The sequence below is a fragment of the Mobula hypostoma genome, chromosome 14, assembly GCF_963921235.1.
Source record: "Mobula hypostoma chromosome 14, sMobHyp1.1, whole genome shotgun sequence".
Classification (NCBI taxonomy): Eukaryota; Metazoa; Chordata; class Chondrichthyes; order Myliobatiformes; family Myliobatidae; genus Mobula; species Mobula hypostoma.
Window position 1 is genome coordinate 6191840 of NC_086110.1, and position 26572 is coordinate 6218411.

General features: G+C 45.2%; 1 protein-coding gene across 16 annotated transcripts in view; it reads right to left on the reverse strand.

Moving 5' to 3' along the window:
• Positions 1-26572, reverse strand: part of mtss1lb (MTSS I-BAR domain containing 2b) — a 190708-nt gene that overhangs the window by 64485 nt on the left and 99651 nt on the right. Inside the window, exon 5 of one of the 16 annotated variants that reach the window (XM_063066626.1) lies at positions 17000-17120. The exons of the other annotated variants lie outside the window; for them this stretch is intronic. The gene's annotated coding sequence lies outside the window, so the exon portion shown is untranslated. The remainder of the gene's footprint in view (positions 1-16999; positions 17121-26572) is intronic. 16 annotated transcript variants of the gene reach the window in all.

Sequence of the window (26572 nt, forward strand, 5' to 3'; positions counted from 1 at the left end):
TTTGTGTTTTGTTGTGTTCTGTGTCATTCTTCTGAGCATTGTGAGCATGCTATGTTGACACTTCTGGGCTGCTCCCAGCACATCCTTAGGCTGTTATTGCAAATGACACATTTCACTGTATAGTACTGTGCAAAAGACTTTGGCACATGTAAAAAATCTGTAAAGTGAAGGCGATTTAAAAAAATAATGAAATAAAAAGTTTCTTTTTTTTGCGTGTGTGTGTGTGATGTTGGCGGGATGATGTCTTTTTCATGCCTTTACAAGGGAGGGAGGGAGGGAGGGAGGGACAGAGAGAGAGAGAGAGAGAGAGAGAGAGAGAGAGAGAGAGAGAGAGAGAGAGAGAGAGAGAGAGAGACAGACAGACAGACAGACAGACAGACAGACAGACACTGACTGTGTGGCACACCACTCCTCACACAGACATTTCCCAGTATTTTTCCCTTTATCTTACGAGGTCGAGTTGCGATCTCGACACTCAAACCCGGCACGGATGGAAAGCGTATTTGGGAACGGACCCGGCTGGGATCGAACCGGTAACCTCCGTTCCAGAGTCCGGCACTGATGTTATTGCGCCACCAGCTGGTCCGAAATAAAAAGTTTCTAAATATCAAAATAAAAATTATTAAGAGCAGGGCAGCTCACAGAAGAGCAATCCCATCACTCTAATTTTCATCTCCTCCCCATATTTCCCTGCACTCCTGCAGTTTACTCTCCCTCATACATACCCATCAAAATGCCCCTTGGTTCTCTTTGCCAGTTTCTCACTCTGGCGGTTATTCACAGTGGCTGAGTGATCTACCCGCACGCCTTTATGGGAGGAAACAGGAGCACCCAGGGGAATCCCACTTGGTCACAGACTGAAAAGGAACACTTCATGCAGACAGCAGTGGAGGTCAGCATTGAACTGCACTCCATCTTCCTGTACAGTAAGCTCAGTGCAGTGAGTGGTTCAGCCAAGGACTTTTCAAATAGCCAGATCCTCTCTTCATCAGCCTTCCCCCAATATAAGACCTCAACCTCAGGGCCAACCTAATCCACAAATTGGTTGGGGTGAAGGCATTACAGATTTCTAGCGCTCTGAAGTCCATCATGTAGTTTGATCCTTCTAGTCAAGCCAGGAATCATGACAAGGACCTTCACTGCACTTAGCTTACATGTATAACCACTGGTCTTCAGGTCAGAGAAACAAGCCGATGTTTTCAAATTGCCTGTGTTTTTGAATCTCAACTGAAGGTCAAGATAAGTGAGAAGCTGGCTGGGTGTGAGTCTGCTGTGACATTCAACCATGGCTGATTTTGTTTTCTCGACTCCATTTTCCAAACTTCTCTCCATCACCCTTCACTGCTTTAACAGTCAAGAACCTATCAATCTCTGCCTTAAATACACCCAGCGACCTGGCCTCCATAGCCTTCTGTGGAAATGGATTCCACAGATTAACCACCAATGGGCTGAAGGAATTCCTCCTCATCTCTGTTTTAAAAGGGATGTTGTTTATTCTGATGCTGTGCCCTCAAATCCCAGACTCTGCATGCAATTAACGGAAACATGCTTTACATGTGCACTCTATCTAGTCAGTTTCAAAGAGACCCCCCACCCCCACCCTACATTCTTCTGAACATATCCAATATAGGCCCATTGCTGGAAGTTCCATGTGTTTCCAGACTCCAATCAACTTCCCTAACGTATTCCATCGTCATTTTATTTAATGATGTCTATCTCATTGACATATTCCTGACACATGCATTTTGGGATGTGAAACAGGGGTAGGATGGAGACTAAAAGACAAGAATGTTGGTGAACAGAGAGACCATGATTCCCTGTATAATTAATGCAACATTAATTTTCTCTTGGGCTGATCTTAGTAAACTCTAGGACTATTTCTGGAGGACTGAGATTACAAGAGTGTGGCAGGAGACAGTGTTCACTGCACTGAAGAAATGAATGCCAAATACCCACTGCTCTGTGCTTCTGTGCATTCTGAGCCATTCTTATTCAAACAGTTTAAGTCTTAAAGAAAATTAAATTGAATAATGCTAGTAGAAACAGCTACTTGTATGCAGTTCTGGTCACCACAATACGGGGAAAATGTGATTAGGACAGAGGGTGCAGAGAAGGTTCTTGAGGATGTTGCCTGAACTGGAAGGCTTGAGTTAAAAGAAGGGACAGGATGGATTTTTCCCTTGAGGGAGGGGAGCAGAAGGATAGGTTTATAAAGGGCATAAATAGCTAGATGACCACAGTTACGGTCTTTTTCCCAGGTTAATATGGTCTAGAGGACGTAGGTTTTAAGGTCAGAAGGGTAAGATTTAAAGGGGATCTGAGGGGCATATTTTTCACAGAGAGGGTGAAGGATGTGTGGAGCAAGCAGCCAGAGGAAGTGGTAGAGCCAATTACAGGGTTGTTAAACCACATGGAAGGAACGGTTCGGAGGAATATATATCAAACACAGACAAATGAGACCAGCATCTTGGTCAGCACGGATGAGTTGGTCTGAAGGGCCTGTTTTGATGCTGTTTAACTCTACAAATGTCTGAATCACATGTATAACTTTGTGTCCTGAGTTGTGTGTAATGAATTGAATTGACTTCATTACTTACATCCTTCCTATACACGATGAGTAAAAATATTTACGTTACGTTTCCGTCTAAATTAGTAATTTATAACAAACAGTATGTACAACAGACAGTCAATATAACAAAAATACAATTGTATCCGCATGAATTACTCAGTCTGATGGCCTGGTGGAAGAAGCTGTCCCGGAGCCTGTTGGTCCTGGCTTTTATGCTGTGGTACCGTTTCCCGGATGGTAGCAGCTGGAACAGTTTGTGGTTGGGTGACTAGGGTCCCCAATGATCCTTCAAGTCCTTTTTACATATCTGTCTTTGTAAATGTCTTGAATAATGGGAAGTTCACATCTACAAGTGTGCTGGGCTGTCCACACCACTCTGCAGAGTCCTGCGATTGAGGCAAGTACAGTTCCCATGCCAGGCCGTGACGCAGCCAGTCAGGATGCTCTCAATTGTGCGCCTGTAGAAAGACTTCAGGATTTGGGGACCCATACCAAATTTCTTCAACCGTCTGAGGTGAAAGAGGCACTGTTGTCCTTATTTCACCACACAGCTGGTGTGTACAGATCACATGAGATCCTAGGTGATGTGTATGCTGAGGAACTTAAAACTGTTTACCCTCTCAATCCCAGATCCATTGATGTCAACAGGGGTGAGCCTGTCTCCATTCCTCCTGTAGTCCACAACCAGCTCCTTTGTTTTTGTGACATCGAGGGAGAGATTGTTTTCTTGACACCAGTGTCAGGGTGATGTCTTCTCTGTAGGCTGCCTCATTATTTGAGATTAGGCCAATTAAAGTAGTGTCGTCAGCAAATTTAATTAGCAGATTGGAGCTGTGGGTGGTGACACAGAGAGCAAAGGAGGAGGCTTAGGTCACAACCATGGTGGCTCCTGGGTTGACAGTCAGAGAAGCAAAGGTGAGGGAGCCTACTCTTACCACCTACAGGCAATCTGACAGGAAGTCTAGGATCCAGCTACACAAGGCAGGGTGAAGGCCGAGGTCTCTGACCTTTTTGTTGAGCCTGGATGGAATTATGGTGTTGAATGTTGATCTGTAGTCCAAGAACAGCATTCTCACATAAGCATCCCTCTTCCCAGGTGTGTAAGGACGGTGTGTAGAGCTGTGGTTATTGCGTCGCCTGTTGATCAGTTGTGTCAGTAGTGAATTGCAGGGGGTCCAGTGTGGGTGGTAGCATGGTGCTGATGTGGTCCTTGACCAGCCTCTCAAAGCATTTGCTTATTATTGAGGTGAGTGTGACAGGACACCAGTCGTTCAGACATGTTACCTTGGTCTTTTTCGGTATAGGGACAATGGTGGAGCAGGAGGGCACTCTACACTGGGAGAGGGAGAGATTAAAACTGTCTGTAAACACACCTGCCAGTTGTGCCATGCAGACTCTTGAGTACCCCCCTGGGATGCCATCTGGTCCTGCAGCCTTGCGACTGACCACTCATTGGAAACACCGCGTACTTCAGCCTCAGAGATGACCAAGATGCAGATCACATTTGTGGCTCTCCTCGGGGGCTCAATGTTGGTGATATCGAACTGAGCGTAAAAAAAAGATTTAGCTCATCTGGGAGAGAGACAGTGATGTTGGAAACTCCACCGTGTTTAGCTTTGAAGTCTGCGATGGTGTGCAAACCTTGGGTAGTGAGGCTGCCTCACTTCAGTGATCACAGTCCAATTTGTGCTGTCCATGCAGTTTGCTCATTCTCCCTGTGACACCTTGGGTTTCCTGCAGGTGATCCTGTATTTTCCAATCTTCCAGTGATGAGCTGACAGTCTAGTTAAAAGCAAATGTGTCCCTGGTACAGATAAAGTGCAAAAGACTCAAGGGAGAGTTTTTAGGCATGAATAGGGGACAATTCATTGCAGGAGCACAGGGAAATAAGGAGAGGGGAATTGAACTGATGGGATTGTTTTGTAGTTACCTAGCATGGAATGAACGGGCTGAATGGTTTCCTTCTATATCACATATGCAAGAAAGAAACAAATAGGTTTGTAGATCTGCACCAACCATGAAAGCTCAGGCAAAGCTAATATTTAATTACAAACTGAGTAACACACAAAATGCTGGAGGAACTCTGCAGGTCAGCTGGCATCTATGAAATCCTGATGAAGGGTCTCAGTCCGAAACGCCCACTCTTAATTCCTCTCTATAGATGCTGCGTGAACTGTATTTGCACAGCTTATTTACAGTTTGCAGGTCCTCATGTTTAGTTACTATTCTAAATGTTTGCTAAGTATGCCTGCAGAAAAAGACTCTCAGGGTTGTATGTGGTGACGTATGTATGAAAATAAATTTTACTGTGAACTTCTTTGTGTGCTGAATTCCCAGCATCTGAAGAATCTTGTGTTTATATTTCATTGCAACCAATTTGGAACGCTCAAAAACTTTCTCTGCACCCAGCGGTTGTGCAATATTCTGATTTCTCTGTGTCCCTGTCTCGTTGCCCAGTTAGCAGATGTCTGTGTACACTACACATACCAGACCAAAGTGGTCTTATTCTGGTTTCCAGAGCCTGCTCAGTGAACCCAGGGAAACAATGGAATGCCAGCGTCAGCAGAAACACTGGTTGTTACAGAGCTGCCAGTTATCTTGGTCTGGTCCTCAACTCCATGGCTTTGCTGATCAAACAAGAGAGAACGTGGACAAGATTCTTGGTAGGGAGAGGTGCATTGGGAAATTCAGGGCCACCAAAGGGCATGTGGGTGATATGTTGGGGGTGGGGGGGATGGTATCAGGGATCGAAGAAGGCAAGCATGCCAGGTGGGACAGTGGAGAACAATTATTTATCAATGTTAGTGGTGCTCAGTACGGAGAAAGAAGAGGACAAGGAGGAGGTTGGGTCACCAGGCTCTTCACTCTACTCCACCATTCACAACTAATCTGCTTCTATGAACCTAGTTGTTAACAAGCAGAACTGGGGTGAATTATGGCCCTGCAAGATACCCAACGTGTAGGTAAGTGGCAAAGAATCAAAGGGCGAGTTGAGGGGGGCATGAGTCACAGGGCTACCGAGAGCCAAGGAGAGGGGTGAAATAGGATTGTCAGGATGCCATCTGTCACCACCTTCCTCACTGTCCTCCATATGTGGAAATCTGGGATAAGCTTGGCAACTGAACTACCACAGCCCTTCGGGTCGGGCGGGAGGAGGGAGTTGGGTGTGGTAGAGGATTGCAAAGATTCATCAGTCCCTGAGAAGACATTTCTCCTCATCTCAGTCTAGTGTGACTGTAACCTCTGATTCTAGACTCCTTAGCTGAGGGAACTTCCTCCCTGTATCCATCCTGTGGAGCCAAGTTACTGAAATTTTCAATGAGATCTCCTCTCATTTTTCTAATTGTTCTCTACAGTCATAGTTTACTCAACCTCTCCACGTACAGACAACCTAGCATCCCTGGAACCTGTCTGGTGAACCTTCATTGCACTCCTTCAAGGGCAAATACATCCCTTCCCAGGCAGAGTCTCAGCAAGACCCTATGTAATTGAAGTAATTTGTATCTTCTCATAAGAAAGACTAATGGACCTTTTACCCTTTTAAACAGTTGCACCTGCAGTGCCTTGTGTAGAAGGAAAGCCAGGTCCCCTTTGAACAACAGCAACACAGACCAAACTCTCACCATTCTAAAAGCAGCTGTCCTGATGAAGCATCTCAGCCAAAAATATTGACAGTTCCTCCACAGATGCTGCCCGACCTGCTGAGTTCCTCCAGCTTGTTGTGAGTGTTGCTTTGACCACAAACATTTCCACATTGTGTTCTATCTGCCACGCTCTAATTCACTTAGCTCATCCATAACACTCTGAAGCTCCAGTGCATTCTCCTTACGACTAGTGCACCTCATCTGGTTTAGTATCATCGGCAAGCTTAGAAATATTTGGTACCTCTAGTCAAACTACTGATGCAGACTGAGAGGAGCTGGACCTAGAGCACAGATCCCTGCAGCATCCCACTCATCACAGTCTGACAACCCCAGAATGATCCCTCAGTTCAACGTCTCATTCCATTTCTGACACGACAGTCCATGGACACCTCTACTGCCATAACCAGGTCACGCTCAGGAACAACACCTCATATTCCATCTTGGCAGCCTCCAACCTGAAAGCATGAATATTGATTTCTCTAACTACTACCTGCTCCTCCTCTCTTTTTCAATTCCTTATTCTGGCTTCCCTTTCACCTCTTCTCCTCATCTGTCCATCACCTCCTCTGTTGCCCCTCCTCCTTCCCTTTCTTCTTCCATCAGATTCCTTCTTCTTCAGCCCTATACCTTTTCCACCAATCACCTCGCTGCTTCTAAATTCATCCCCCTCCCTCTCCCACCTACCTTCACCTATCACCTTCCAGACTGCACCCTTTCCCCTCCCCCACCTAGTTATTCTGGCTTCTTTCTCATTCCTTTCCAGTCCTGAAGGTGGAGCCATGAGATGTGGCGAAATTTTGACTGTTTATTCTTCTCCATAGCTGCTGATTGACCTACTGAGCTCTTCCAGTATTTTGCCTGTGACCCTCTGAGAACAATCCATTCAGTCCCCCCCCCCCGCAACCTTAGCTTTCTGTACTGTAACCAATTCTCACTCTATATTATTCCAGTTCCACATGGCCCAGTCGTGTCGATCAACCTCCCACATTGGGCCTTCATCGAAAGCTTTCTGAAACTCAAAGTAAGCCACATCCACTGGTTCCACCATACCTACTGTCAGAAATGCCTCAAACACCATTAATAAAACAGATGCCATATCACCTATAACCTCAAATAGATAATAATCAGACTTACAGTGATTAAAAATAGACAGTGAGGGAGACAGGAAAGAGAAGGAGTTGCAAAACTCTTGTCACTCTTAGCCATCTATGCTTCAGGGATAACAGCCCCAGCCTATCCATCTACTCCTTACAACAGTTCCAATGTAATCCTGACCAATTTGTCCTTATTCCATACTCTGTACCACCTGCCTCCTGGTCAGTATACAGTGGGGCAGCACAATAACATAGTAGTTAGCTTACGCCATTACAGTGCCAGAGCCCGGGTTCAGTTCTCGCTGCTGTCTGTATGGAATCTGTGTGTTCTTCCTGTGGCTGAATGGGTTTCCTCTGTGTGCTCTAATTTCTTCTCAAATTCCAGATACGTACAGGCTAGTCCGCTAATAGGTTGCATGGCTTTAACTGGGCAGCATGGGCTCGTTGGACTCGAAGAGCCTGTTACCATGCTGTAGCTCAAAATAGAAATCTAAACAGTGATATTAACGAGAAAGTTCGCATGCCCGTTGGCAAGGAGAACCAAACTGGAAATTACACGAGGCCCTTGTATTACTAAAATGACTTTCAGGACCTCAAGATCTCCCTAAGTGCTGTACATCCTCTGAAGTACTCCAGCAGTGAAGTTGCTGCTCCAACGGAGGGAGCCAGAAAAGAGAGTTGCTGGATACTAGGCATGCAAATCTACCCATGAGTGAAGGTAACAACAAAAGTATGACTTCAGCTGTGGTGAGCATGTTGTCTAAGTTGTGAATGGAGTTTCCTTTGTTCCCAGTAACTTTCTACTACGGATCCGTTATTTATTTATATACACACAGTCTTTCTCTCTCTCTCCTTTTTCTCCCTCTGTCCCTCTTACTATACCCCTTGCCCATCCTCTGGGGTTCCCCCCCTCCCCCTTTTCCTTCTCCCTGGGCCTCCTGTCCCATGATCCTCTCATATCCCTTTTGCCAATCACCTGTCCAGCTCTTGGCTCCATCCCTCCCCCTCCTGTCTTCTCCTATCATTTTGGATCTCCCCCCCACTCCCACTTTCAAATCTCTTACTAACTCTTCCTTCAGTGAGTCCTGACGAAGGGTCTTGGCCTGAAACATCGACTGTATCTCTTCCTAGAGATGCTGCCACCAGCATTTTTTATGTGTGTTGCTTGAATTTCCAGCATCTGCAGAATTCCTTGTGTTTGCGTTACCTAATTTGCCTATGATTTTCAGTCATGTTGCTTGAGGAACATCAGATAGGCTGGGGCATCATTACAACAGGGACTTTGCCAGATCCCAGTGAGGTGAGCTGGACCTAACAGAGGTGTGCAGAGATGGGGGGACTCAGTCACCCTGCAAATCACCTCAGCTTAAATCAACATCCTGAAAAGATCCCTCACCATTCACAGGATGGTGACCCTCCACATTTCCTGTGTCCACCCTTTGACCTCCTATGCTTCATGGGTAACAGACCCATCCTCTCCATCCACTCCTCATACATAACTCAAGCCCTCCAGTCCTGGTAACATCCAAATGAATCTTTTCTATACTCTGAGTGACATTCTTCTGCTGGACGACCAGAACTGCAAACAATACTCCGTCTGTGATCTCACCAGTAACGTGTACGGATCCCACTACAAAGTCTCAAAGCCATCCTCCCTGTGGGAGTGCCTTCCTCTCTGTAAGACACCATTCCATGAAGTGCTAAGAAATGCAGATAATATTATTGCACGAGCCATCATCCATGGCTTTGGTAGTTCTGAGCCAGTCGAAAGCAATCCTGACCAATCTGCCCACTGTTTCACATTCTGTAATTCTCAACTCTAGTTGCTAGTCAATGCACAGGGGCACAAATGGGGGAGGTCCGAAATACACAGCCTCAGAAGAGAGCAGAGGTTCCCAACGATTTTCTTACACCATGGAGACTTGCCATTAACGAAGGGGTCTGAGGACCCCAGGTTGGGAACCTCTGGAATAAAGGGGCATTCCTTTAGAACTAAGATGAGGAGGAATTTTGTTCAGGAATCTCTGGAATTCATTGGCACAGAGGGCATGGAGGCCAAGTCACCGGGTGTATTTAAGGCACAAATTTCTGGGTTCTTGGCCGATAAAATGGATTAGGGGTGATGGGGAGAAGGAGGGAGATTGGGGTTGAAGGGTAGAAAAGTCAGCTATGATTTCAATGGTGGACCAGACTCAATGGGCTGAATGGCCTAACTCTGCTCCTGTGGCTTATGGTACTGGGGATCATATAGGGCTTGGGCAGCATTTTTGGATGATTGGTTCAGAGAGGAAAGAAGGGAGTCCAAAATTCCATTTAAGTATTTTGAAGCTAACAGAGACGAGAATGGCAGTGAGGGAGAAAAGACCGGAGACCCCACTGAGTTGGGGCTAAGGAGAAGGTGCAAAAGACCCAGCTGGGAACCAGCTGGAGGCTGTGAGCGTGGGTTGGGAGGAGTGAGGGAAGGGGAGTTGGTTGGGGGCCACGGGCACATGCGAGAGGATCGGTTTGGTTGGGGTGGTGTGGTGCTATTAGGGCTTTGAGGGTGGTTGGTGGAGTAGGATGGCGGAATGGTCACTGGCTGGTGGACTGGGAACCTTGCTTGGTTGGGGTGGGGAAGGTTGTGATGGTTTTGGGGACGTGGTAATGGGGTTGGTAGAATGGCAATGCTGGTGGGGGGTTTAATCGATGAGACGGTGTTGGAGGGACAATGAGGGCAAGGGAATTGATTGGTTGATGGGACAGAAATGTGTGTTGATCCTTATCCTTACTATCTCCACTATAGCCCAAGAGATGAAACAACAGAGAAGATGTCTCCACTTAACTGAGTGACACAATCAAGATTCAAGATTGTTTACTATTATTTTCAATACACAAGTGCAAAGGAAAACCAAATAATTGTTAATCTGGATCCAGTGCAGCGCAAAAGCCCCACAGTAAGATAAAGAACATAATAATACCAAAAAAGTGCAATAATAAAAATACTTAAGATACATAGATTAAACGCACGTCCATAAAGTGATGTTAGGTATAGGAGTGCCTGTGCATAAAGCGTCTGACAGGAAATGATAAATTAGTGGCGCTTTTGCACCTCTTCATTGTCCACCGCTTGCCCGCTCTGCTGGCTTTAGAGTTATAAGCATATAGTACAGCTATACACACAAAATGCTGAAACATCCACCCAAAACTGTACTTTTTTTTCCATAGATCCTGCCTGGCCTGCTGAGTTCTTCCAGCATTTTGTGCGTCTGCAGCATCTGCAGATTTTCTCTTGATAGTGCAGATGCGTTGCATACAGCGGCTGTGTTGCGAGCTCCGTTTCAAATCTACAGTATACGACTAATTTCTACAATTTTCTTAGCATTTTCTGTTGAAGTAGCCAATAGTCACATCAGATACGATAGCCTGATCCTTCTGAAGATCGGAAAGACGGCATTGACCCACTACGTGCCGCCTCTCCTACACTGGGAACCCCTGCTTGCGCGATCCATGGGAGACTCATCTCTTACACCGCCACTACCTCGGAAGAAGTGCCAGAGGCGAGGGAGAAGGGCCTGAGAAGGCATGCTAATCAGCCACTGCCTCCTAGCATATTCCTGGCTAATGTTTAACTCCTGGACAACAAGCGGTGCAAACTGACAGCCAGCATCTCCTATCAGCGGGAAACAAAGGATGTAACGTTTTGTGCTTTGTGGAGACCTGGCTGATGGAGGAGATACTGGACCAAACTACGAGCCATCTGGGTTTTCCCTGTCCGAGTGGACAGGTCGAAAAACCTCTCTGGGAAGATTAAAGGAGGAGGGGTATGCCTCATGGTCAACAATTCTTGGTGTGACCCCCAGAATGTGCATGCCCTCAAACCCTTTTGTTCCCCAGACCTGGAATACCTGGTGCTGCTGTGCAGACCCTACTGGCTGCCTAGGGAGTTCACAGCTGTTACCATCACAGCAGTGTACATTCTGCCCAGTCTGATTAGAATCAGGTTTATTATCACCGGCATGTGATGTGAAATTTGTAAACTTAGCAGCAGCAGTTCAATGCAATACATAATATAGAAGAGAAAAAATAAATAAAATAAAAATAATAAGTAAATCAATTACAGTATATGTATACTGAATAGATTTTTAAAAACGAGCAAAAAAACCCAGAAATACTGTTATATTAAAAAAAGTGAGGTAGTGTCCAAGGGTTTCATGTCCATTTAGGAATCAGATGGCAGAGGTGAAGAAGCTGCTCTTGAATCACTGAGTGTGTGCTTTCAGGCTTCTGTCCCTCCTACCTGATGGTAACAGTGAGAAAAGGGCATGCCCTGGGTGCTGGAGATCCTTAATAATGGACGCTGCCTTTCTGAGACACTGCTCCCTAAAGATGTCCTGGGTACTTTGTAGGCTAGTAACCAAGATGGAGCTGACTAGATTTACAACCCTCTGCAGCTTCTTTCGGTCCTGTGCGGTAGCCCCTCCATACCAGACAGTGATGCAGCCTGTCAGAATGCTCTCCACGGTACAACTATAGAAGTTTTTGAGTGTATTTGTTGACATGCCAAATCGCTTCAAACTCCTAATGAAGTATAGCCGCTGTCTTGCCTTCTTTATAACTGCATTGATATGTTGGGACCAGGTTAGATCCTCAGAGATCTTGACACCCAAGAACTTGAAGCTGCTCACTCTCTTCACTTCTGATCCCTCTACGAGAATTGGTATGTGTTCCTTCAACGTATCCTTCCTGAAGTCCACAATCAGCTCTTTTGTCTTACTAACATTGAGTGCCAGGTTGTTGCTGTGGCATCATTCCACCAGTTGGCATTATCTCACTCCTGTACACCCTCTTGCCAACACCTGAGATTCTACCAACAATGGTTGTATCGTCAGCAAATTTATAGATGGTATTTGAGCTATGCCTAGCCACACAGTCATGTGTATACAGAGAGTAGAGCAGTGGGCTATGCACATACCCCTGAGGTGTGCCAGTGTTGATCATCAGCGAGGAGGATATGTTATCACAAATCTGCGCAGAATGTGGCCTTCCGGTTTGAGGAATTAAGGATATAAAAAAACATTTTGAACCTATGTAACATCTGACTAAAAGAATAATTGGGATTGAACAGGAATTTTTGAACTGAAGTAAACTCTGTCTTCAGCAGTTAGCAAAAAAAACGGCGCATATCAGTTCTCTCTTAATTTGCAGAGAGACATTGAGAATTTGATAAATTGTACATTGTACCCTCGTTTGAGTAGGGTGGGAGGAGGACTCACTGATAAGGACAGGAATGAATATCCATCTGTAATTAAGTCAGGGCCTAGCAAAGGGGATAACTGATAAGGACTGGACAGCACATCCATCTGTAATTAATCCTTGATTTAGCAGACTCTCTTACCTGTAACTAAGTTTTGCACCAACAGACTTGGTGGGCGTACCAGTTCAAATGACATCTTGCAACAGTAATGTATGGGACTTACTATGTATAAATATACAGCTGTAACCTGACTAAGTTAGCCCACTTGTCGGATGGTGGCAGTACCTACGTGCCTTACCTTCGACAACTGGGTCTCAAACTCCTGCAGGAGGGTGCGCAATAAACTGTTGTAACTATAAGAAGCTGGTCTCCCAAGTTTTATTCAGATTCGACTTTAACAGGTTAGGAAGTCGAGAATCTAATTGCAGAGAGAGGTACAGAGGCCCAGGTCCTGCAACTTCTCAATTAGGATTGTGGGAATGACGATATTAAATGCTGAGCTATAGTCGATGAACAGCATCCTGACGCAGGTGTTTGTGTTGTCCAGGTAGTCTAAAGCCATGTGGAGAGCCACTGAGATTGCGTGTGCCATTGACCTAATGTGGCAATAGGCAAATTGCAATGGGTCCAGGTCCTTGCTGAGGCAGGTGTTCAGTCTAGTCCATGATTAACCTCTCAAAGCATTTCATCACTAGCAACGTGAGTGTTACCAGACGATTGTCATTAAGGCAGCTCACATTATTCTTTATAGGCAGTGGTATAATTGTTACCTTTTTGAAGCAAGTGGGAACTTCAGCCAGTAGCAGCGAGAGGTTGAAAATGTCCTTGAATACTCTCGCTCGTTGGTTGGCACAGGTTTTCAGAACCTTACGAGGTACTCCATCAGGACCTTCTGCCTTGTGAAGGTTCACTCTTTTTAAAGATTGCCTAAATCGGCCTCTGAGACAGAGATCACAGGGTCATCGGGTACAGCAGAGATCTTCACAACTGTAGTTGTGTTCTCCCTTTCAAAGCGGGCATAGAAGGTGCTGAGTTGATCTGATAGTGAAGCATCGCTGCCATTCATGCTATCGGGTTTTGCTTTGTAGGAAGTAATGTGTTGCAAACCCTGCCAGAGTTGCTGTGCATCCGATGTCGCTTCCAACCTCGTACAAAATTGTCTCTTCGTCCTTGAAATAGCCCTCCGCAAATCATACCTTGGTATAGGCTTGGGTCGCCAGACTTGAATGCCATAGATCTAGCCTTCAGCAGACAATGTACCTCCTGGATCTGGCTCTCAAGGAACTGTATGAGACCACCAACACGCTGGAGACTGCACACCCAGAGGCTGCCTTCATCGTCGCCAGTGACTTTAATCGAGTGTCGCTGACGGAAGTCTCTCCGAAGTTTTGTCAGCACATCCCAGGTGAGCACTCGTGGAGATAACACACTTGACCACTGCCGCAATGCTTACAAAGCTCTCCTTTGCCCAGCTTTTGGAAAATCAGATCACCCTTCGATCCTGCTTTTGGCGACATACAGGCAGAAGCTGAAACAAGAGGCAGCCATAGTTAAAACCGTCCACTGTTGGTCCGACTTATCGGCCTCCATGCTGCAGGACTACTTTGATGATGTCGACTGAAATGTCTTCCATGAGGTTATCTCTGAGTTCATGGATGGAGTCACGTGCTTCATCCAGAAGTGCATCAGGGATGTTGGTCAGGGTCTTCCCGAACCAGAAACTCTGGATTGACAGGTCGGTGCGAGCAGCACTTACCACACGACAGAGCTTACATTGCCGGCAATCAGCAGGAGCTCAAGAAAAGCAGCTAAGATCTACACAAAGCTATCAGGGCTACGAAACAACAACACAGGGACAAGATTGAGTCAAGATTCAGAACGAATAGCACATGTGACTTGTGGTGAGCGCTGCATACCATCGCAGACTTCAAAGCCAAACATAGTTCTGCCAACATCACAGCCTCTCTCCCCAAATGAGCTCAACCGCTTTTACGCTTGCTTCGATGTCACTAACTCTGAGCCTTTGAGAAAAGCCACCGCTACAACCTGCAACCTGGTTACCTCTGAAGCTGAGGCATGCAGATATTTCCAATGAGCGGACAGTCACAAGGCTGCGGGATCAGATGGCATCCTGGGGGTGTACTCAGGATGAGCGCGACACAACTGGCAAGTGTGTTTACAGATATTTTTAATCTCTCCCTCTCCCAGTGTAGAGTGCTCTCCTACTTCAAATTATCCACCATTGTCCCTGTACCAAAAAACATCAACGTAACATGACTGGCGTCCTGTCGCACTTACCTCAATAATAAGCAAATGCTTTGATAGGCTGGTCAAGGATTACATCTGCAGCTTGCTGCCACCCAAACTGGACCCCCTACAATTTGCCTACTGGCACAACCAATTGACAGACGATGCAATAGCCACTGCTCCACAAACCGTCCTTACACATCTGGAGAAGAAGGGTGCTTATGTGAGAATGCTGTTCTTGGACTACAGTTCAGCATTCAACACCATAATTCCATCCAGGCTCGGCAGGAACCTCAGAGACCTTGGCCTTGACCCTGCCGTGTGCAGCCGGATCCTGGACTTCCTGTCAGATCGCTGGCAGGTTGCAAGAGTGGGCTCCTTCACCTCCAACCCTCTGACTCTCAATACAGGAGCCCCTCAGGGCTGTGTACTAAGTCCCCTCCATTACTCCCTGTATACCCATGACTGTATTGCCACCACAGGTCTAATCTGCTAATTAAACTACACTACATTGATTGATCGTTATTAATCTCGAACAATAATGAGGCAGCCTACAGAGAAGAAGTCATCTCTCTTATACAGTCGTGTCAAGAAAACAACCTCTCCCGCAATGTCGCAAAAACAAAGGAGCAGGTTGTGGACTACGGGAGGAATGGAGATGGGCTAACCCCTATTGACATCAATGGATCTGGGGTTGAGAGGGTGAACAGCTTTAAGTTCCTCGGCATCCACATCACCGAGGAACTCACATGGTCTGTACACACCAGCTGTGTGGTGAAAAAGGCACAGCAGTGCCTCTTTCACCTCAGACAGTTGAGGAAGTTTGGTATGGGCCCCCAGATCCTAAGAACTTTCTACAGGGGAGCAATTGAGAGCATGCTGACTGGCTGCATCACTGCCTGGTATGGGAACTGTACCTCCTCTAATCACAGGACTCTGCAGAGAGTGGTGTGGACAGCCCAGCACATCTGTAGTTATGAACTTCCCATGATTCAGGACATTTACAAAGACAGGTGTGTAAAAAGGGCCGGTAGGATCACTGGGGACCCGAGTCACCCCAACCACAATCTATTCCAGCTGCTACCATCCGGGAAACGGTACCACAGCATAAAAGTCAGGACCAACAGGCTCCGGGACAGCTTCTTCCACCAGGCCATCAGACCGATGAACTCACGCTGATTTGTGTGTATTTCTATGTTACATCAACTGTTCTATTTATTATAAATGATTATGATTGCACATTGTGATGGAGACGTAACATAAAGATTTTTATTCCTCATGTATGTAAGAAGGATGCAAGAATAAAGTCAATTCAATTCAACTATATCCTGTCAGTGGCACATCAGATTCCCAAGCAGCAGAGCCATGGGAGAAGGGGTTCAACATTCTAACAAAGTCAACGTATACCAGTGAGAAAAATATGGCTATCTGACTGCTTCTTGCACTCGAGGCCCTCCCACTCCCACCCCCACCCCCAATCTCCTGTGAGACATCTGGACGCGGAGCTAATCACATACTGCTGCATCCTGATAGTAATCACTGGTAATGAAATGACTAAGACTGCTGAAGTTATTACCAGGACCTAATTGCTGACCCCCTGAGTGAGGAAGGGCGGAAACCACAGCCTAGCTGAACAGACAAAGGGAGGGGGAATGCAAGATCAAAAATTAGTCCCAAATCCTCCACAAACTGGGCCCTAATGACTGACAGGAGTTTCCTGGTCCCTTGATCGCCACCCCATCACCACAGAACTCCGACCACCTCCAGCCCGAGCGAGTGATCACCGCTTCTTGCCTCTGCTCTGTGTTACTTCCCAACACAGTGTGCTAGGCCTGATTAAACACAAGCATTAATGGCTGGATTGACAGCACACTCTGGTAGTTCTGTTTAATAGAGGGGTGGCTCCCTGTGGGTAGTTAATTCACACAGAGACACTTCCACCAGATTCATGGCTATAGGCCAGGGCAAATGCCTGATAACCCGTGTGCGATCCCACCCAGCTTCTGTTTGAAATCTGTTCTGAATACCAGCACTCCCACCCCCTCTGCTAAGAATGATCCTAATAGTTGAAATGCCTGCTTCCTTTCCACGTTCTCCAGATATGAGGTGCAAACCACACCCGACTGCTGGGCAACAGCCACCCACAAGAGTGAAAGGCTGACCGATGGCCCACTCTTTAAATGCTCATTCACAGGATGTGCGATTCACTGACCTGGCTCAGCTGTCTCGAAATCCCAGCCTGGCCCTAGAAGGTACCTAGGAACAACTGCGGTGACTCGTGTCTTCAGTCACTTTGAGGCTTGTGGGGGTGGGTGGGGGGAGCAGATTTCCATCTACAAAAGGGTGTGAGGAAATCAGATTACTCTTTGGAAAAACCTGAGGGCTTCGTGGTCACAATAATTATAATAGTGTTGTTATGAGCTGAAATTAAGCAGCCCAGCTAATGCTATGAAATTTTGGGTTCACGTTCCAGGCTTTAAGATTAGGCCCATTGTGCTATTCTATCGTGGCATGGTTACCATGATGACACACTCATCTGGGCCCCGGATGTATACAATGACTACAACAGCAAATCACTGCTTGGGCAACCCACCCCCTGATACCCCAAAGCCCTTCACCCTTCACCTGGATAAGAGCAAGATCAACAACACTGGGCACCATACAACACAATGCAGCCTTATCAATAGTCACTCTATCCACAACCACTCACTCACTCACTCCATCACCAGCACACAGTGTCAGCAGTGTGTACCGTCTGCAGGATGCACTGCAGCAACTCCCCCAGACTCTTTAGACAGCATCTTCCAAACCCACCACCTCTACCAGCTGGAAGGACAGGGACAGTAAAAGCACAGGGAACACCACCGGCTGGAAGTCACACACCATCCTGACCTTGAAACATATCACTGATTCTTCACCATCACAGGGTCAAAACTCCCTCCCTAACAGCACTGTGAGTACACCCACACCTCAAGGACTGCAGTGGTTCAAGAAGGCAGCTCAGCATCACCTTCTCCAGGGCATCTCGGGACAGCCAACTAAATGCCGGCTCAGCCCATAAAGACCACAACTCGAATGAATATAAACAAAAACAAGGCAGGAGAGGGGATATAACTTTAAGGTAATTGGATGAAAGTCAGAGGTAGGTTTTAGCAGAGTCATGAGTGTGTGGAACAGTGTGCTAGAGGGTTTGATAGAGGCTGATACATTAAGGGCATTTAAAAAAACTCTTAGAAAGGCTCATGGATGATCGAAAAATGTCGGAGGGAAGGGTTAGAATGACCTTAGTGTAGGTTAAAAATCAGCACAACATTGTGGGCTGAAGGGCCTGTATTGTGTTGTTATGTTCTATAGAGCGATGAAACCCTCAACTTACTGCAACTCCAGCAACATTCAAAACAGGTTTTAACCCACCTGCTTTGAATGTATGCTCTCTCCACCACAGATGTGACTGGCCTCTGATGTGTACCATTCATAAAGTTATCCTAACAGGATTCCTAAACCCACCTCTTCAACCAACTGGAAGTGAAAGAGCAAGCTATAAATTCTGTTCCAAGTAATACATCACTGTTTTATCAGCGTGCTGGCTCTTTAACAGTGCAGTGGGAACCCATTACATGCACGGGCTGCTTTGTAGAGAAATGCAGCCATTGAACACAGCCTTCACAGGTGCAGTTCAGGATGGGCAATTAATGCTGGCCTTGCTAGGGATACCCTACCCCTCTGAATGAGGGCAGTGGGGAAAAGGAAGACATTATTACACAATAGAGAGTTTAAAGAAAGACTTAAAGGAGAAAATTTGGGGCTTGGATAGATGTTTGCATTTGTATGATGTGCAGGATGCAGAAATAAAGTTAAGTAATATAAAAATACAGTTAATGATTAAAGAATAGATATGGACTTCTAAGTGTAATTTTTAATAAATGTTGACTGTTGTTCTTGTTGCATGTCACACCCTGACTGACACACCACAGCAAATACATATAGATGTAGAATCTGTAGCTCCACAGTCATTTGTGGAAATGAATTCCACAGATTCACCACCTTCTGACTAAAAAGATATCCTCAGCCCTCTCACTATTAGAAACATCCTCTCCACATCCAGTGTCTAGGCCTTTCAATATTCAATTGGTTTCAATTTAATTCCTCCTCATGCTTCTAAACTCCAGTGAGTACAGGCCCAAAGGCATCATACATTAACCCTTTCATTCCCCGGATCATTCTCATAAACCTCCTCTGGACTCTCTCCAATGCTAGCATATCCTTTTTATTAGACAAAGGGCCCAAAACTCCAAAGGTGGCCTGACTAATGTCTTATAAAACCTTAGCATTACATTTTACTTTTATATTCCAGTCTCCTTGAAATGAATGCTAACATTGCAATTCACTTCCTTCCCACTGACTCAACCTGTAAGTTCATGCTAGGTGATCGAGTATAGTTAAAGCGGAGGTTGATAGGTTCTTGATTAGTCAGGGTGTTAAAGTTACAGGAAGAAGGCAGGAGAATGGAATTGAGAGGGATAATAATTCAGCTATGATGGAACATGATTGCTTGAATGGTCTAATTCTGGTCAAATGCCTTATGGTTAACCTCACTAACCCCATTGATCTGTAGGCTTCTAGAAACAATACTTCACTGTTTCTTCAAGAATTCCGAAGACAAAGGTGTGATCGGAGCTGTGCTGAGGTCTCAGAAGGGGTTCTGATTGTGGGCGATTGTTAGTTGGCAATTACCAATGCCCTGAAATTGTCCCTATGCTGCTTGCTGTTGAGACTCATACACAAAGACGAGCCACTGGCTGAAGGACTGTTCTGCCTTGTCTAGGACGCAGGCATACGATCAAAGTGCCTGTTTCGTGCATCATACTATGAGCAGTTCCAAAGCAATTGGACTCCAACTTGTTGAAATGAAACCACCCAAATGCCAGCCACAAAAATACCGAAATGAGTCAGCAATGAAAAATCAATGCTGTAAACCTTTTATACATTTTCAAACTTAAACTGTTGCTTAAGTTGGGGAGGGGGCTGAGCAGGAAAATATCTTGTAGAACATCCTCCAGCCCTAATGGACTGCTCACAAATCTGACCAGGATCTACAGGACCTTGAGCAGTAGAAAACAGTCCAACGAAGAGACCTCAAAACCTTGCACAACATTCTCGAGCGATTGAGTCAAACAGCACAGAAACACGCCCTTCAGCCCTTCGAATCCACACATTTACACCAATTTCATTGTCATTTATTCTCCCCACATTCCCATCAGCTTTCCCTTGCCCCAGATTCTACATCCCCCACCCCCCTCAGGTACACACTAGGGACAATTTATTGACCTGCATGCCTTTGGGATATAGGAAGAAAACAGAGCACCTGCAGGTAGCCTGTATGGTCACAGGAAGAGCATGTAAACTCCACGCAGACAACGCCCAAGATAAGGATTGAATCCAGGTCACTGGAGTTGTGAGACAGGGGCTCTGCCCACCATGATACAAGTGTGGACCCCCCAGAATATAAAGTGAGATATTTAAAGGGAACATCAGAGGGTGGTGAGAGTGTGGATCAAGCTGATAGTGGAAGTGGTGGATGTGGGCTTGATGGCAGTACTTACGGGAAGTTTGGACAAGTACATGGATGGGAGGGGTATGGAGAGCTATAGTCCGGGTGCAGGTTTCCTCCGAGTGCCAACGTAACAAGAAAGGACAAGCCCTGCCTCTGGAGAGATTATCCTCATCCTGATCCCTGTACTGACTGCTTCCCACAAAATTGTTCTGGCGGGGGCGGGGGGGCGGCGGGGGTGGTGGAGGGGGAGTGCGGTGTACGGTTTGTGACTGGAAAATGAGGCAGAACATATTGTCTCCCATTAAGGACATGGTTCCATTGCTGAAGGCAGTTCCTGTGTTCCAGCTCTTTCACCAAACACTCCCCGATGGAGAGAGGAAACACAAATTATCCCAAGGCTGCCTAGACTCCAGTTGCTTGGCAGGGCTAAAGACACTTACGGAAAGCAAAAAGAACAGAACAGTACAGGGTAGAAGCAGGCCCTTCAGGCAGTTACTCCATACTGACCCACTTCTCTGCTTAGTTTCACTGATCTGCACTAGGACTAGAGCCCTCCATACTCATCCCATCCAAATACTTATCCAAACGTCTCTTAAACGTTGCAATTGAAACACCATCCAGTGCTTCTGTTGGCATCTTTTTTCCACACTCTAACCACCCTCCGAGTCCCCTTAAACTCAGAACAGAGTGCCTGCCGGTACCATAGATGCCAACGATAAGGAATGCCCAGCAGACCTCTGTGTGACTAGGGCTACAATGCTGTGGATATTAGTCTGGGAGACAACACTGGTGATTGTTCCCTTGCAGAGCTGATCTTCAAAATGCACGGGAAAATACTTAACCAACAGCGCTGATACACCAAGAATCAAGGCCACTTGAACCTCTGCGGAGAGACTGTGGAATGTCGATGATGTGTGTATTTAAACAACTTTGGAGGCCATCTCCAAGCATTCACCATCCATTCCCTGTAGCACGAGAGTGCATGCCACAAGGCAAGGGATCGCTACTGCAATGCACCTTCTCCTACAACGAAGGTTCACAGCAAGACCATGGAAGGCATAGACGTCTTACCAAATCTCAGAAGCCACCTCTTGGTGATGTCAGATAATGATGTTTGACATATGAGGCATCATCAGAACCAGGTTTATTATCACTGACATATGTTATGGAATCTGTTATTTTGCAGTACATTGCAATACATAAAATATACTGTAACTTATAATAAAAATATAAACATATATATATCCACATACTATATATATATGTGTGTGTGTGTATGTGTACACACACACACACTCATACACACATATACATACATATATGTGGCAACCCCAAATGACAGTAACATCAGGAAGAAAGAATATGAGAAGTTGGAGAAATACCAGGACTTGAAAGAGCAGACAGAAAGGATGGAGAAGGTTAAAGCCAGAGTAATCATGGTGGTGATAGGAGCACTTGGAGCTGTGTCACCTGGACTGGGAGAGTGGCTACAACAAAACCCAGGAACAAAATCTGAGATCTCAGTCCAGAAGAGCGTACTACTAGGAACGACAAGGATACTACGCCAAACCCCTTAGCTCCCAGGCCTCTGGTGGAGGACCTGTGACTAAGGGGAAAATACACACCTCCCATAAGGGGTGGGAATGTGTGTGTGTCTATATATATTTGTTCTAAAGAGACCAAAATTATTGAGGTAATATTCATGGATCGTACATAAGTCTGCTGCTGGAGGGGAAGGAGCTGTACCTAAACGTTGAGTGAGTGTTTTCCTTTATCGCCTCCCTGATGGTAGTAATAAGAGGAGAGCATGTCTTCGTATTAAGGGTCCTTCTTGACAGATGATTTCTTTATGAGGCATTGCTCACGAAGGAGCTGGCTGTGTTTACAATCTCCCAATCTTGCGCAGCGGCTCCTCTGTAGCAGACGGTGATGCAACCAGTTAGAATGCTCTCCATGGTACATCTGTAGAATTTCGCAAGAGTATTTGGTAACGCACCAAAATTCCTCAAACACCTATCGAGAAAAGCGACTAGCATGCCTTCTTCATAAATACGTCAATATGTTGGGCCCAGGTTAGAGATGTTGACACCCTAACCTGGGACTTCAAACAGCTCAACAGTCTACTAGATCTACAATTAGTGATCGTTGCCCTTTACAGATGATGAATTTGTCTTTAGAAACTCCAAGTACAATAGGCTTCAGAATAGGTACAGATTTTATTACAAACTAATAACTATTCCTTGCTTACTTAACATTTGCATCCCACACGTGACTGACTTACACACAAACATCCCAGGCTGCTCCCTCTGTGACAATAGTGTTCTACATGCACACTGCAACTGGACCCTTGGATCTCTAACCGTGTTTGTTTCTATTGTTACTTGTTGTTCTGAAGACTGTGCAACGCTCCTCTCAGGGGCTGGTGAATCTCTGGAATTCACTGCTCCCTAGGGTAGTGAAAACCAGATCATCAGATATGAAATTTGAGACGGAGACAGATAAATATTTGAAAGCAAACAACTGAGCTGGCAGGGAAGAGGAGATGATGCCAGCGCAGACCTGCCACAATCGTACTGAATGGTGGGACAGGCGTGAGGGTGTGAGTAGCCTACTCCTGCTCCTGTTATCTTGTGTTCTGGTGAATACCATACTAAAATCCACAAGATACCAAAGCATATCAGAACCAGCACTGATTCCTTATCAAATACTAACAACCAGTGACCACATCACACATAGAATCAGAGTACTATAGCAGAGTATATGACAATAAACTAATCTGAATCAATAGATTGAAGAGGTAAGGAAAGGTGACATCCTTTCATCACAAAATAAAAGCTTTAGAGTTATAGAGCACTACAGCACAGAAACAGGCCCTTTGGCCCATCTAGTCCATGTCAAATTACTATTTCTCCGAGTCCTATTGACATGCATAGCCCTTCAAACCTGTCCCACCCACGTATTTGTCCAAATTTCTCTTAAATGTTACACTCAAATCCACATCCACCACTTCTGCTGGCAGCTCATTTCACACTCTCACCACCCTCTGAGTGAAGTTATCCTCTTAAGTATTTCACCTTTCACTCTTAACCCATGATCTCTAGATCTAGTATCACTCAACCTCAGTGGAAAAAGCCTGCTTGCATTTACCCACCTCTCATAACTTTGTCTACCTCTAAGTGGTCACCCCTCATTCTCCTCTGCTCCAGGGAATAAAGTCTTAACCAATTCAACCTTTCCATATAACTCAGGTCCTCCAGTCCTAAAACATCCTTTAAATTTTCTCTGTAATCTTTCAATTTTATTGATCTCTTTCCTGTAGGTGGCTGACCAGAACTGTAGACAATACTCCAAATTAGGCCTCACCAACGTCTTATAAAACTTACATGTATGGTTTGGTCTTTCTATATTTCTGTCAGTCTCTTAAACTTAAGCAATCTCCCTCAAAAGATAATTCACAGGTCAGCTTTTTCAGAACTGTTTCTAAACTGTGGAACTTAATACCTAAAACTATAAGGGATATAGGCTCAAGATGACACTTTTAAAAGCCAGCCAAAACTTATTTATTTAACTAATGTCATTTGTCTTTTATTTTTATGTTTGCACTTTATTCCATTACAAAACACTTTAAACTACATAATTTGAAGGAATAGTGCTTGATATTGTTATTATTATATACAGTACAAATATATCACACTTAGCTAAATATTCCAAAAATCTGGCCAGGATCAAAAACCCAGATTGCTGATTGAATGGAATTCATGTCGACAGAAATCTTATTTTTGTCATAATGGGGCAGCAGGAGGACTGACAAAAGAATAGTCTTCTTCCCACCTTCCTGCCCACTGATTCCATCAGGACTGATCCAACATAACTGCCATTCCCAACACTTCCGTGAATACACTCAAATTTCCAGAATTTAAGGATCAGCCTTTGGAATTTCTGAAGGTTAATCAAAATGCAAGAGTAATAAACTTTTTGACTGTCTAAACATTTTCATTTTCTTTTCTTATCTGCTTCCACCTATAACCCAGATGCCTAGGTCTCTCTGTCCCTCCCCCTCTCTTACCCCTGACCCTGGGGCATCAGCCTGTCACTCTCGATCAACCTGTCACACCCTCCTATCCCACCCCAATACCTCTCCACATTCAGCCTTGATGCAGGGCGTTAACACAAAACACGGACAATTCCACAACCCCCCCCCGCGCCCCCCCCCAAAGGTGCTGTATGACCTGCCGAGCTCCTCCAGCAGTTTGTTTCTGGCTCTAGACTTCAACATCAGCAGAGTCTCCCATCCCTAAGCACTCTCTGTGACCAGTTTTTAGAACATTAACGAAAAGGGGCAAGCAAAAATGAGAAATTTATTTTCCAAGTTGCAAAGAAGAATTGGAAGAACCAGACAAATATGGCAGTTAATGTGGAGAAATTGGGGTTGTTGAACAAAGTGGGCAGTTGGAAGCAGGCATTCCAGTGACCTCCACTGCAGGAACATGTTGTGCTGTCCTCCAAGAGAAGTTCTGGCAAGCCCTGGCTAGTGTAATCTGTTAAATCTGCTCATTCAGAATGAATGACGACCAAACAATCAGATTCTACACAGGAAAACTGTGGGAACAGCTGTACCTTGACAAATAAATTCCACTCTGTAGATGGCCGGAACACATAGGGCCTGGTTAGATTACCAAAATACAACCCCCACCCCCACATGCACATACAGCTTAATCCAGACTTGAGTAACCTGCTTTTTGTTTCCTGCTTTATCATAAGTATTCCACCAGGAATCACGTGTCCCATATCCTTAAACACATTGTCTCTGAGCTACTAAATGGTATGGTATGACCATTTTGCAGTGTATTTAAAGCTGACTTATTTTCCTTGGGAACAGAAATAAAGCACATGATGAGAAATTACCAAGCATTAGTCCTGATGCTGTACTTCGACCCAACAATTCCTTTCCTCTCATAGATGCTGCTCGACCACAGAGTTCCTCCAGTAGATTGTATTACCCCAATTGCCAGTTTAACTGAGTCCTTAGAGAATTGATTTTAAATTAATTTCATGAAAAAGGTACAAGTGCCGGTAAAGCTACATCTAACAACATGTTATGGTACAGGTACTGGAAATGTCCTATGCGAAATGGGAATGAGGCTGCTCATCCATAAGGCAGAGGAAGTTTTTACGTTCTTTCCCACAGCGAGTATTTGGGGGAGATGGTGGTCAGATTACAGACTCGCATGGCAGGACTGTAGCAAGCTTTCACCGCAAAATTTTCAAACCAGTTCATTTGGGTGCGATATCGCAATAAAAAGATTTTGCACTACACTGAAGAATTAAAACTAGGTAAATCTATCAGCTTTGAATATTTTGTACTGCTGCAGATTCCATTAACAGACAGAAAGATGAGCATGTACACTAAAAACAGAATACTGCAGTGCTACATTTATTCTATCCTGATTTGTGGAAGTGAATGCTGGACCATTTCTCCAGCAATGGAAAAGAGACTAGAAGCAGCTGAATTATGGTTCTATAGGAGAATGTTAAAAATATCATCCACCACACACACATCAAATGAAGAAGTTCTCAGAAGAGCCCAAGCAGTTCGATCACTCATACCAACAATAAGAGAAAGACAACTCAGATTCCTAAGGACACATCATGTGGAAAGATGAACTAGAAAAACTCATACTCTCTGGAAAGACTGAGGGGAACAAACTTAGAGGAAGACCTTGGCTTATGTACATCAAAAGCCTAGCCAGGTGGCTACACATCAAGGAAATGGAAGTCATCAGAAAAACGAAGGATAGACCTATATGGAAAACCATGGTCACCAAAGTTCCGCATTGGATATAGTACCTAGACAGGTGCAGATTCCATAATCAAGTTGATTTATTATGTGTACATCGAAACATATAGGGAAATATGTCATTTACGCTAACAAGCAACACAGCCGAGAATGTGCTGGGGAAAGCCCACAAGTGTCATCACCCAGTCTGGCCCCACCATGCTCAGCGGAACAACACAGAACACAAAAGCAACAAGATAACAACAGCAAAACAAGTCCCCTTTCTCCCAACCATACACATACTGTCTTTTAATTCCAAGAAGGCAGTTTCCCAGCGGATTCATACTTGCAGGAATTGGGACTTCGACTACCCAGCTTTCCCGTACTTACACTCTCTCGTGTCTGTAAATATTTTGCAGCTTAGCTTTTTAAATGGAACTACTTAGCTTAAGATC